The sequence below is a fragment of the Megalops cyprinoides genome, chromosome 8, assembly GCF_013368585.1.
Source record: "Megalops cyprinoides isolate fMegCyp1 chromosome 8, fMegCyp1.pri, whole genome shotgun sequence".
Classification (NCBI taxonomy): Eukaryota; Metazoa; Chordata; class Actinopteri; order Elopiformes; family Megalopidae; genus Megalops; species Megalops cyprinoides.
Genome location: NC_050590.1, coordinates 33,406,859 through 33,419,018, shown reverse-complemented (window position 1 = coordinate 33,419,018; position 12,160 = coordinate 33,406,859). Strand labels below are relative to the sequence as shown.

General features: G+C 43.8%; 1 long non-coding RNA gene across 1 annotated transcript in view; it reads left to right on the top strand.

Annotated features, from left to right (window-relative positions):
- The window catches only part of LOC118782104, a 43,383-nt gene that overhangs the window by 5,180 nt on the left and 26,043 nt on the right, over positions 1-12,160 (top strand). Inside the window, exons 2-3 of the long non-coding RNA XR_005005129.1 lie at positions 3,945-4,008; positions 6,558-6,682. This is a non-coding gene — a long non-coding RNA (uncharacterized LOC118782104). The remainder of the gene's footprint in view (positions 1-3,944; positions 4,009-6,557; positions 6,683-12,160) is intronic.

The following is a 12,160-nucleotide window of genomic DNA, read 5'->3' as shown; positions in this document are numbered from 1 at the left end:
AGCTTCATGGAATGGGTTTCCATGGCCGAGCAGCTGCACACAAGCCCAACATCACTATACACAATGCCAAGCGATGGCTGGAGTGGTGCAAAGCACGCTGCCACTGGACTCCAGAGCAGTGGAAACGCGTTCTCTGGAGTGATGAATCACGCTTTGCTATCTGGCAGTCTGATGGACGAATCTGGGTTTGGCAGATGCCAGGAGAGCGCTACCTACCGGCATGCACAGTGCCAACTGTAAAGTTTGGTGGAAGAGGGATAATGGTCTGGGGCTGTTTTTCAGGGTTTGGGCTAGGCCCCTTAGTTCCAGTGAAGGGTAACATTAATGCTACAGCATACAAAGACATTTTAGACAATTGTATGCTTCCAACTTTGTGGCATCAGTTGGAGGAAGGCCCTTTCCTGTTCCAGCATGACTGTGCCCCAGTGCACAAAGCAACGTCCATATAAGACATGGCTTGACGAGTTTGGTGTGGAGGAACTCCAGTGGCCTGCACAGAGCCCCGACTTCAACCCCATTGAACACCTTTGGAATGAATTAGAACGCCGATTGCCAGCCAGGCCTTCTCATCCAGCATGAGTGCCTAATCAAATGCTCTTTTGGCTGAATGGGCACAAATCCCCACAGACACACTCAAAAATCTTTTGGAAAGCCTTCCCAGAAGAGTGGAGGCTGTTGTAGCTGCACAGCGGGGGGCGGGGGGGGAGACGACTCCATATTAATGCCCATGGCTTTGGAATGGGATGCAGTAGTATTTAACATATGCCAAAATTGCAGGCAGGTTTTGGAATTATTCAAACAGGTGGCTTATGTTAGAATTGTATGGAAGTGTGACGGAGTGCCGTCACTACGGTTGAGTATGTGCTCTGACTGCCATACCAACAAACCTGGCTCTTTGGCGTCGCGGTCAAAGTCGCATGTTTGGTACCCCATAGACCCGGGTTCAAGGCCGGCCGGGGTGACTGCTCTCGCCTTTCGCTACAACTGGTATAGAAGTGGGATGGCTTGCCGCGAGGCCATCGGAGGCGTGCCCTGTGTGTGAGCCGTATGAGGGACCCCCAGGTTCAGTTGACCCTGGTGTGTGAGGGACCCCAGAGATGGGTGAAGCACAGTGTGAGGGACCCCAGAGATGGGTGAAGCACTGGTGAGTGGGGCAGCCTGGGATGGGAGAAGTACAGCAAGAGAATGCGTGAGGGACGCCATGGCGTGTGAAGTGCATGGGTGCGCTTCCTGAAGGGGAGGGCAGTGTGACGAAGTGCCGTCACTATGGTTGAGTATGTGCTCTGACTGCCATACCAACAAGCCTGGCTCTTTGGCGTCGCGGTCAAAGTCGCATGGCTGGTACCCCGTAGACGCGGGTTTGAGGCCGGGCGGGGCGACTGCTCTCGCCCTTCGCTACAGGAAGTATTATAGCTTTGCTTAGCAAATGCCCTTAACCTGAATGATTTAAATGGTTTACATGCCATCCATTTATAGTATGTACTGTAACAGTTCATGCTCAGTGTCATATTCTTTGATACAAAAGCAGTGCCCTGCCTGGGAATGTAACCGTTGACTTTTGGTTTGCAAGACCTGTTCCTTAAACAGTCTTACAGCAAGCTACAGGCAAGAAAGTTGTGTTCTGTGTTAGCATCTTCCTGGCTTTACTTTTCAGTGATGTACAACTTGAATCCATGTTAAATAGATGCACAGCAGAAAGCAGAATCGTATGGGGTTAGAATGTATGCACCAATATCACATGCCACAGTAAGCTGCTTATTGTTGTTCATAATTGGATATGAGTGCACATGGCTCAGTAATGACAAAATGAACATATCCCCACATAGTACAGAATAGCAGTGCACAGCAAGGTGGCAGAGAGCCACAGCACTGAAACAACAGTAAATGAAGGAATTAGTAAATTAACACTTTTTTACTGTAGATAAATGTTGCAGTTTGCAGTCTTGTTTTCTGTTGGGCTAATGTATTGAACACTGGGTGAACATTGGATGGGAGGGCTGTTGGTTCAAATGCCATTCAGGGGTGTTGGATGGGGGCTGTCTGCAAAGTGATGTGTTTAAAGATGTGATAAGTAGAGTGCTGTTTACCTGCTTTGAACATGTTCAGTATGTCATTAGTAAGGCATTGTTGCTTGCCAAAATTGCTCCTCTGCAGCATTACCAAAATGTTCCCTGAATTATGTTTGTCTTTTATCTGCTTTGTGGGGAAAAAACAAGGCTCTGAAAGATGTTTGGTTAAATCAACATTGATCAGTGATTTTTTCATTTTTATATTACTTCATAATTTTATCCGTTTGAAGGTTGTGCATATGTCCTGGTGTGTCATTAGTGTGATTGCGAAGCAGTGCAAGCAAACTATTGTTATCCGGTAGTTTTCTTCTTCTTCTTCTTCTTCTTCTTATTCCACCAAATTTTGTACCGTTTCTCCTCCCAGTTTTTGAGATATCGATCCCAAACCAACTGTAACCCGTCCGGTCTGACCCTGATCGGTGTGCTTGTATATAGCTAAGCCGTACCCGCACTCGTTCTCTGGTTTTTGTCGTTTTTTCATCCCTTTTTTCCCATAGACTTCCATTCATTTTCAAAATCACCCCCTCGTACCTCATGGCCTTCCCACGTCACTTTTCACCCCATAGCCACCGTACATCACATGTTGCCTCGGGACTAATCACCCAATGCTCATCCGAGACCGTCTTGATCTGCACTTGTCTTTTTGTCATTTTTTTCATCAGTGTTTTTACTCATTTATTCATCTCTCCTTCCTGCCATTGACTTCAATTCATTTTTCAAAGCCCTATCACACAGTCACACTTAGTCCGTCAGCAAAGCTACCTTTGCCAGCTCAGGTCATGCCATCCAACACTCACTGCAATCCATACTGACCCGCACTCGTCTTTTACTCGTTTATTCATCCCTCCATCCTCCCATTGACTTCAATTCATTTTTCAAAGTCTTGCCGCTCGGTCACCTTTCAGCCTACGGTCATAGTACCTCATATGCTGGCTCAGGTCAAATCACTCAACACTCATTGAAGCCATACTGACCCGCACTCGTCTTTCTGTCTTTCACTCATCCCTCCATCCTCCCATTCACCTCAGTTCATTTTTAAGGTCTTATTGTTTGGTCACTTTGGCCCGAAAGCCACCATACCACATATGCTGCCTCAGGTCAAATCACCCAACACTCACTAAAAGCCATACTGACCCCTTCACCCCTTCCATCCTCCCATTCGCTTCAGCCCATTTTTCAAAGTCTTACAACTTGGTCACCATTTGACCAATAACCATGGGACCTGAAATTCTGCTTTGGGTCATGTGACCCAACACTCACCAAAGGTGGGTGTGTCTCTACCAACCATATTGTTTACCTCAGCAACCGCCTAGCAACCATTTAGCAACACACTAGCAAATGCCTAGCCACCACTTAGCAACACCCTGGCAACCACCCAACAATGCCCTAGCAACCACTTCATATACCTTAGTAACCATCTAGCAATGCCCTAGCAACCATCTAGCAACAGGTTAGCAACCACCTAGCAACACCCTAGCAACCACCTTATATATCTTTGCAACCACCTGGCAACACCCTAGCAACCACTTCTAGCGATCTTCTCTTACACGTTAGCATGTTTTTTCTGCCGGTTCACAATCACACTCTGCATTTTCTTCAGGAACACACAGAAATTGTGATTATGTGTGCTGTATGAGTCACAATTTAGTATACATCCAGTATACTATGCAGTGTACTTATATCTCAAATTATACAAAATTCTTTTTGTGAAAGTATAGTTAATGCATGTTTGTCAAACACCTTGAACATTGCAAATCTGCAGCTGACAGGAATGAACTGACTGAATGCTGGCCTTCCTTGCTTAAAGCATTGCTTAAGCATTCTTGCAGTTAACATTGAGAAAGACATCATAATAGTGTATTGATTTTATTGCAGGTGGATAACTACCTTAACCTTACAGACTTCAGTGAAGAGGAGGGAGATCTTGGAATCTCACCAGGTATAATTCTATGCAATTTGTATGTTCTCAACTCGATTGCTATAATGTACAAAAGTGTATTTTAGGTAAATTTGAGTTTATTTCAGAGCATAAAAATCAGAGAGCTGCATCATTCAAATACCCATTTCAGTTCTTATTCCAAACAACAGGATTTAAAATAATCTTAAAATATCAACTTTTCAAATCTGCAGGGACTAAATTTTATGGAACAATATTCTTCTTACTTTTTTCAAAATGTTGTCCTTTGGGAGGATACATTTTCATACGTTTTCATTTTTGAGAAAAATGGGTATCAAGTAACTTTCTCTTAACAGGAAACACTCAAGATAATTAAGCTTATGCCATCTTATTTTAAGGTAAATGGTTTTATTGAGTTAAAATAGGAAAATGACTTTTTGCTGCATGGTATTGATTTAGAAATTGGATCCTGCAGTGTTATTTCACGGACAGCGGTTTCTTTAATCAAGGTGGCAGCGACGAGATTTTCAGAATGCATAAAAAAACAAAGAAAAATACTATCCATGAATACATTTTATTTTCTGTATTAGATGGTAATTTTATTCAGCATCTCCTCCACAAGCTTATGTAAGGCACTTAGGGTTCACCCCAAGAGTGTAACATGGTTTAGTGAATATCATGTGAGTATTATTACAAATTAGGGCCCATCATTCCACCTGATTTAAATATATTACCATTCATTATGCATATTCAGTGCATGCAAATGTTGACACTGCCCTCTCATATTTGGGGCGAGGGCAATAACATGCACCTTGCGTCTTAATGTGCACTTCATCCTCGTTAAGGAAATAACAGAAACATGCTTGCCTTGCAGTGGGATGAGACACACCTTTAATTGTCGTGACCTTTACTAAATTATGCCTCCTTGTGACAGTTCGAATGGATGCCTGCTGATCCTGCTGGCATCAGAAAAACCGAGCAGGCGTTTGTGCTGATGTGGGAAGTGGGGGGGAGCTGGGTAGAGGGGAAGGGGGGTGGGGGGCCTTTCTTGATGGTCCATGTCAAAGCATGTTAAAATCACAGAGGCAGTCTACCTGCTTCCACTCAAAGGAGCTGCCTTTTGGAAAGGCTGGCTCACAACTTGACCCTCAGTAACATGGATGATTATTCATTTGCTGCGTCATGCGAAAAAAGGTGCAGTAAACACGACGAGTAGTGCAGGGGCCCACTCTGGTGCTGACAACATCATAATTGCCTTCACCATGGGATCGATGGCCGTTGGACCTTTGGCATTGTGATAAGCTCACAAGCAGAGGCTTTAGAGATGCCCTGGCAAGGACGGCCTTAAAGAGCACTGAAAGAGTCAACTCAGGGATCTTTAATTACCTTTTTATCTTTTTTTTAAAAATCCCAGTCATCCTAAAGCAAGAAATTGTCAACTCCACAAACCCTTGAAGTGCTGCCCCTGACCAGGTCCATATTCATATGTCTGTTTATTTATTACAATTTTTTCTGCATAAATGAAGTTGTAGCACAGTGCTGGGAGCATACGGTGACTATGCTGTGTTGCACTGGCAGACTCCCTGGCTGGGGCCAGAACCCACAACCCCCTGAGCAGTGCTCCCACCCCTACCAAGTTGATAATCCCCTCCCTCTGGTGGGGCTTCCCCCGATCACCCCCTCCTGCACTATGTTAATTGATGACTTTTACTGAGAGAGTAATTAGCTGTTTAATTAAGATTTCCATCGTTTTTATTGCTGCCAAGCGCTGACAGAGAGACGTTGGATGGGGCTAAGCGGGAGAAGGAGGGGAGTGTCAATATTTAATGGCCCCTGCACTTTAATTTATTTAGATTCTCTTGTAGTGACGTACCAGAATAAGTAATCATTTCCCCTTTGACAGCTGTCTTTGATGGCCTCTTTATTTATTGTTTTTTTTTTGTTCCTGATGTTGTTTTGATCCGTGGTGTGAACATGAGGTCAAATTTACTGTTTGGGTCCCTGTTTAACCCTCCTCCCTCTCCCTTTTGTGCCTGGATTATGCGTCATTGGTGGCCAGGGGCAGAGAGGTGATTACACTGGCGGTGGCTTATTCCTTTTAGTGGATATTAAACAAGTCTCCCTGGTGACTCCTTTCGATCTCTTCACTTTCTTAACACCCCAGACGTATTTGTTCTTTTGCTGTAATATTCTCCCCATGTCATGCATGCCATGGCAATAAATGCCAAATATTTGATATATGCAATTTTTAAACACTCAGCATTTCCATGGCAGCTGGTGGAGTCCAAAGCTTGCGAAGATACACAAAATTTGTGCTCTCAGACTGTTCTCAGACTAGAACATTTATGAAAACACAGATTTTGTCAGAGATGCATTAACAGCCACTTGGAACCTGTGTTGAATGCACATCAGCTTGTAGCCTGGGCTCCCAGTTAAGGAAGAATTCTGTTTTTTTTGTAATAGTGGGTAGTATCACGTCTGAAGAGACTTTAGGAGAGTTTGCGCACAGTACATAAAGTAAGTCATGGAAATGTAAAGTAAGATTTTCAGATACAAAAATCTCTCACGGACATTTTTTTTCCCTGGCTTAGTTGTACTCCTTGGGGAGGTAGATGAGGACCTGCCTGCATACATGCCTTCCCTCTGTCGCCACATTCGGCTGGAACTCCATACCTGTCAGCGTCCACACAGACAACTGGAACGCCTCAGTGGCCAGGTGAGGGGACCACACACACATCATCTGGGTAGAACTAACAGAGATTTTTCCTAAAACAGTTGAGCAGCTGTACTTAATTTGGCTCAGGCCTCCATTCTGGTCTGGCAAACCTGATGCGATATACTGTAGCTCCATGAAAAACAATGCCCAGCACCTGCGAGCATGATGCAAGTCAAGAGTTACTGAATCAAGACTCGCTATGTTTTTTTGCTCTAATTTTCTGGCCTTTTTTGTACGGTAATTGTTGTTCTAAACCCTTGGCTTCTGCCTCTGGCCAGGCTCCTGTAGCGCAAATCCTTTCACTGTTGCTTCTTTTCCTGTTGCTCCTTGCATTGTTCTGCCAGTCTCATTTTGATGGTCATGGTTGCCATGTGATTTTTGTCTCCTCTTCCCTCCCCTTCTACTCCCCTGCAACCACCACTCTACCCCTCAGGTTGAAACAGAGGAGGTCCTGCCTTTTTGCTTGGATGAGGACTTTGATGATGATTGTGTTGCACTGTCCCACAAGCGCCCAGCACCATAAGCCAGGCCACGGGCCACTCTGACTGCACCACAATGGCAGTGCTGGCAACAAAAATTGCTGGTCTCCCTTACTCTTTGTCTCTCTGTTGTTGACCCAACCAGATTGATCTAAAGCAGACACTTAGGGGGCAGACCCAACATGTGTCACCCCATCTACCCCCTGCTTCCCCCTGGTGTTGGCTATGAAATTGTCTTCACAGTTAATTTCGATGAGCGTCATTTTTTGGACACCATGAATGACCTCACAGTCAGACACTGGTCATTCAGGAGTGGGTGCGCCTCTGCCCACAGCTGCTGAGAAGGCAGAAGTACACAGATTGTGAGAACTTGCCACATGCGCCTCTTAGTGCAGCCTCCAACGACAGCGATGTGCTGCAGAAACCCCTCCGTGATGGCCCCACAGGGTAAACGCTCTGTGAAGTAATTAATTTCATGCCATTGTGTGCAATGCCTGGTCGCTCTCTCCGGTGAGTGGCAGTGGCTTTGAAAGAAATGTTCCCTCAAAGCAGGGAAGCATTTATTCCCAGCTCCCTATCTTACTATAAACTGTACCGCTTACTTTTTTCTTTTTTTATTTGATTTCATCCTGTTCCAGAGTGCTCTGTACAATACTTCTTTTTTGTCTGTTCATTGTGATGAGTAGTTGCACTGTGGGCCAAGAGTGGATCATTAAGTGGGGCAGGGGAACATCTAGAAGGCCTCTCTCTTGATGTTGTTGTATTGAGGGCTATGCCAGCAGAACTGCAAGGCATGCTTGCACACTGTTAAAATGATTCTCCTCATGTTCATTTTAAAAAACACAAGGTATGGGGCTGTACTGAAGGTGTCTGGCCTGTCTGAAGCGATACATATTTAATGCCTGTTGCTGTCACCTGTGATTTAAGAGCAGTGTGGAAAGGTGAGAACAGGGGAATAAAATATGGACAAGTCCTTTTCAGAACTTAAGAACGACTGATGAAAACAAACAATAAAGTTGCACCATTTCGCTGAGATAAATATATCCTACATATATACTTGAATCCTACTTGAATCCTACATACTATATTTTGTTTTTTAAACTTGACTAATTTCTCATTGCCAGGGATAATTCTATGATGAGGCTGAAAAACATGGGCATCAGTGCTGTGCAGTGACTGTTCTTTATGTTGTTGTTGTCAAATGTCAACGGGAACAAGTCCCCCCCAGTCGGTTGTCTTTACTGTTTTGGGGCAGTGGGGGTGATGATGGGGGAGGGGTGGTGGGTGGAGAGGTGCCAGGTGGAGTTCCCACCGTAACACATGCCCTGCCTTTATCTGTTGCATTCATCTCAACCGCAGTCCTTGGCGGTTGATGCAGGTGCGTCTGTTGTGGGTCACAAACGGTTTCCCCCAGGTGACAGCATAGCCAGTTTCATGGTCCTGGCAGGGCAGCACTCCAAGCTCTTGACCTACCAACCCTCTGAAGAAATGTGCGAGGGTGTGAGAACGTGACTGTGGCTATGGTAAGGTGCATTACTTGAGTCATCACTGTTGCTGAAGGTCTCGAGTCCAGGCTGAGTTGGAGAAAATTGAGTGATGAAAAGTTATTTTTTATCATTTTCATTGTGCCATCATTAGGTGGCCATTCATTTAATACAACAAATACATACTGCACTTTCACTCACTCAGTCATACCTCCTGCTTGTAGCTGGCACAGAGTTTGGCAGTATTCTTGACTTGTTACTTGAACCTGTACCTTTGTGTATGTGGTGTCCTTATGCTGGCTTGTTTGGTTTCTCTGCACTAGTGAGAAGGATCCAGCAGGGCTTATTAGCTGTAATGGAAGCCTGGGTTCAAAACATGGTCAGAGGGCTGTGGTATCAAGTTCACCCCTTAGACAGGATACCAATCTGTCCACCAGGCCGTCGCTGGATTTGGTCGGTGTTGAATCCACTGCATTCTGGTCTTTTTAAAATTCAGGCAAAATCCAAACTAAATTCAAGGGTCTTTTTCTTTTAAGTTGTGTAAATGGATTGCCGTCATTTGCTGAGATCATTTTGATGCAGTTCTAAAATCCTTTTTTCACAGGGATAAAAAAATTCATCGGATATGCTTTTCTCAGGGGTTTTCCTTTTGAAAGACTGTGCCAGCATATTAATACCTCCAGAAAAAGCCAAACACAGATATTTCCAAACATTTCACTGTATTGATACAGTAAAAAGGGGTTGGAGGGTGGTGTGTAAGTGTTATTTACTTGTTAATTGTTTCATTGTTTGTTTCATAATTCATTAAACAGACTTTATAGAAGCTAAATGTGATGGTAAAAAAGCTAAATATTTTCAAAATATTTGCAATTCATGGCTACATGGTTGCTTTGCAGTCGGATCTGGGGGTGTATTTGAACAGAACCCTGATCTTGTTCAGTACTGGTGGCACCTAGTTGGGGGTGCAGAGGTGTGTTTGTCTGTTTTTTTGTGCATGGTAAGGGCTTGCTGTTTTCTCCATCTGGTGTCACTGTTGCCTCACCAGAGCAATCTTTTCCTGCTGCGTACCTCCCCCCCCCATCCCCCACCACCCCAGTGTTTTAAAATGCTGTAATAAATACCAGCAGAGACTAGCGCAGAGCATTGTCACCTGTGCTGGCATGGCTGTTTGTAAGCAATGACTGCTTCACCCCCCCAATCCACCCCCCCCCCCCCATGGCTGGACTGACCGCAGCACTGTGGTCCCTGGCCTGCACAAGTCTGTGTAGCTGTGCTGCAGTGAGGAGAAGCATGGGGGCACCTGCGGTCAGCAGTAATGCAGTTTACAGGATAGTGGGTGGTCAGGCTGATACTGCAGATAAGAAATGCGGCTCAGACTCTTAACACAAAGAAAGGCATGACACACACACACACCTACCTACCTATCTATCTATCTATCTATTGGGCACACATTTACTTATGCTTATACGAGTTATAAAAACTAAAAGAAAAAATATTGGAAAATTTGCTAGATAAATGGCTGACATACTCAGTCATAACATAAATTGCTTTTTGGTGTACAGAACAGCTGATGAAGTTGTATTAATATAGATGGGTAGATGGATAAATGGATGGCTTAGATCCATTGATATGATAATAATATCTTATGGTTTACATAATTTCACACTGTTTGCACTGTACTTTATGATATAAGAAGATGCTAACTATGTTCAATAATAATTAATTACAATGTAAATATGTAAGTAGTAACTACCAAGCAAGATGGCTGACTAGTTATAATTTGCACTTGCATGCGATCTTGCTACTGTTGGATTTCAGTGAAATTGATGTACTTGCAAGCTAACTAATAAAACTTACACAAAGAACTTTAGTCTGGACCATGGTTGAAGGAGAGGTAAAAATGCTTATTGATGATCTTCAATACAGCAAGGTTTCACTGGCGATAGTTGGCTCAGCAGAGTTTAAGATGTTACACGCACAAAGTCTCGTGCTTACAATCTTACACCTTACACACTGCTCAACCTCTCGCGGTCCTGTCTTTCTCTGCTTTCTGCTATCTGGTATCTGCTCCTGGGGGGCAACTCTGCAGCAACCTAAATACTTGCTTACACAAGCCTGGTAAGATGTTTAGGTTTGCTCAACCTTGCCCTGCCCGGGCACTGGCGCCTAATTGGAAAAACAATGCTTCAGAAGGCACCCTTAGATTGATAATGAAAACACACTGACCCAGCTCCTCTCTGTCGCAGACCTTGACAGGGGAGGCAGAGTGGAGAGAGTCAGTCGAGGGGTACAACTGAATGGTACCACCAAGAAACATGCCATGACATCATCCAAGGCACATCATCAAGAGTGGGCTCATAACTTTTAACTATGAGGTAGAAGACCATAGGTCACATTAAAGAGTGGGACCGAGCCTGGGAGCCCAAGCCTTAGAATATACAAAGAGTAGGCCCAGGCCTGGGATAGGAGGTACAGAACTAATATATCAAACAGGCCCTGTCAGTAATCATACATATAGTGATTGATCTACGAACAACTTTGTGGAAATCAGGGGCCTCTCCGTTGGAGGGCCTGCAGCACATGCACACAGAGTACATGTGCGTGTGATTCGTTCAATAGCAGCATCACATTGGATTGTGTGTCACATAACCTGATTATGTGATCACCCTACAAACTACATAAACACAGTCATATTATACTGTGTATACTGATTATACCAGACTAACCATTATACTGCTTACCAGCTACGATAAATGATCACTAAATAATCACCATTATTCTTCACTACCTAATGTTAGCTAGTTAAGATGTGACCCCAGTTAAAACTGGCCCCTACATCCATGAAAAATATTTTTTTAACCTATCATTGCTTGATTTCAGACCTTGATTGGTAACTAGTTACACAGTCCATACAATTCACCCATTCTCCTTCATGCAATAAGAATTGCAAGTTCTGAATCATTCATATACAGCGGTCAACAGGTAGTCAAATATTTAACAATCTAAGTATGTCTACATACAGACAAAATAACAAAGAGGAGACAGAAAATATAAAATGCTATTCATATACTGTAGCTACTTGGTTATCAACAATTGTAATAATGGTACTATGGATGCCTAAAGGAGAGTAAGTCCCTCCCCTGCCATGCAGACCCTGTATGTGCATGTAAATGATTGACATTCCTATCGGCCAGTCACAGTGCTATGTTTCTATGGGTGTGTTCTATCATCTCATTCTTAGTTATCATTGATTGCTATACAACCCTGACACAAAACACCGGTGCCAGAACAACTGATATAACCAGCCTACATTTTGTAGTGAACACTAAAACAACACAAGTAAAGTTGCTGTCATTCTCATAGACTGCCTCAAGACTGCAAGTTACACATTATACAGAGAATACAGGATAGCTAGGACAATATGTCTAACCAGTTCCTGAGTTAATAAACTGAATAACAGAACCACAGATAAACTTGCTATATAGCAATGCTCAGAAATCTACATAAATGGTAGC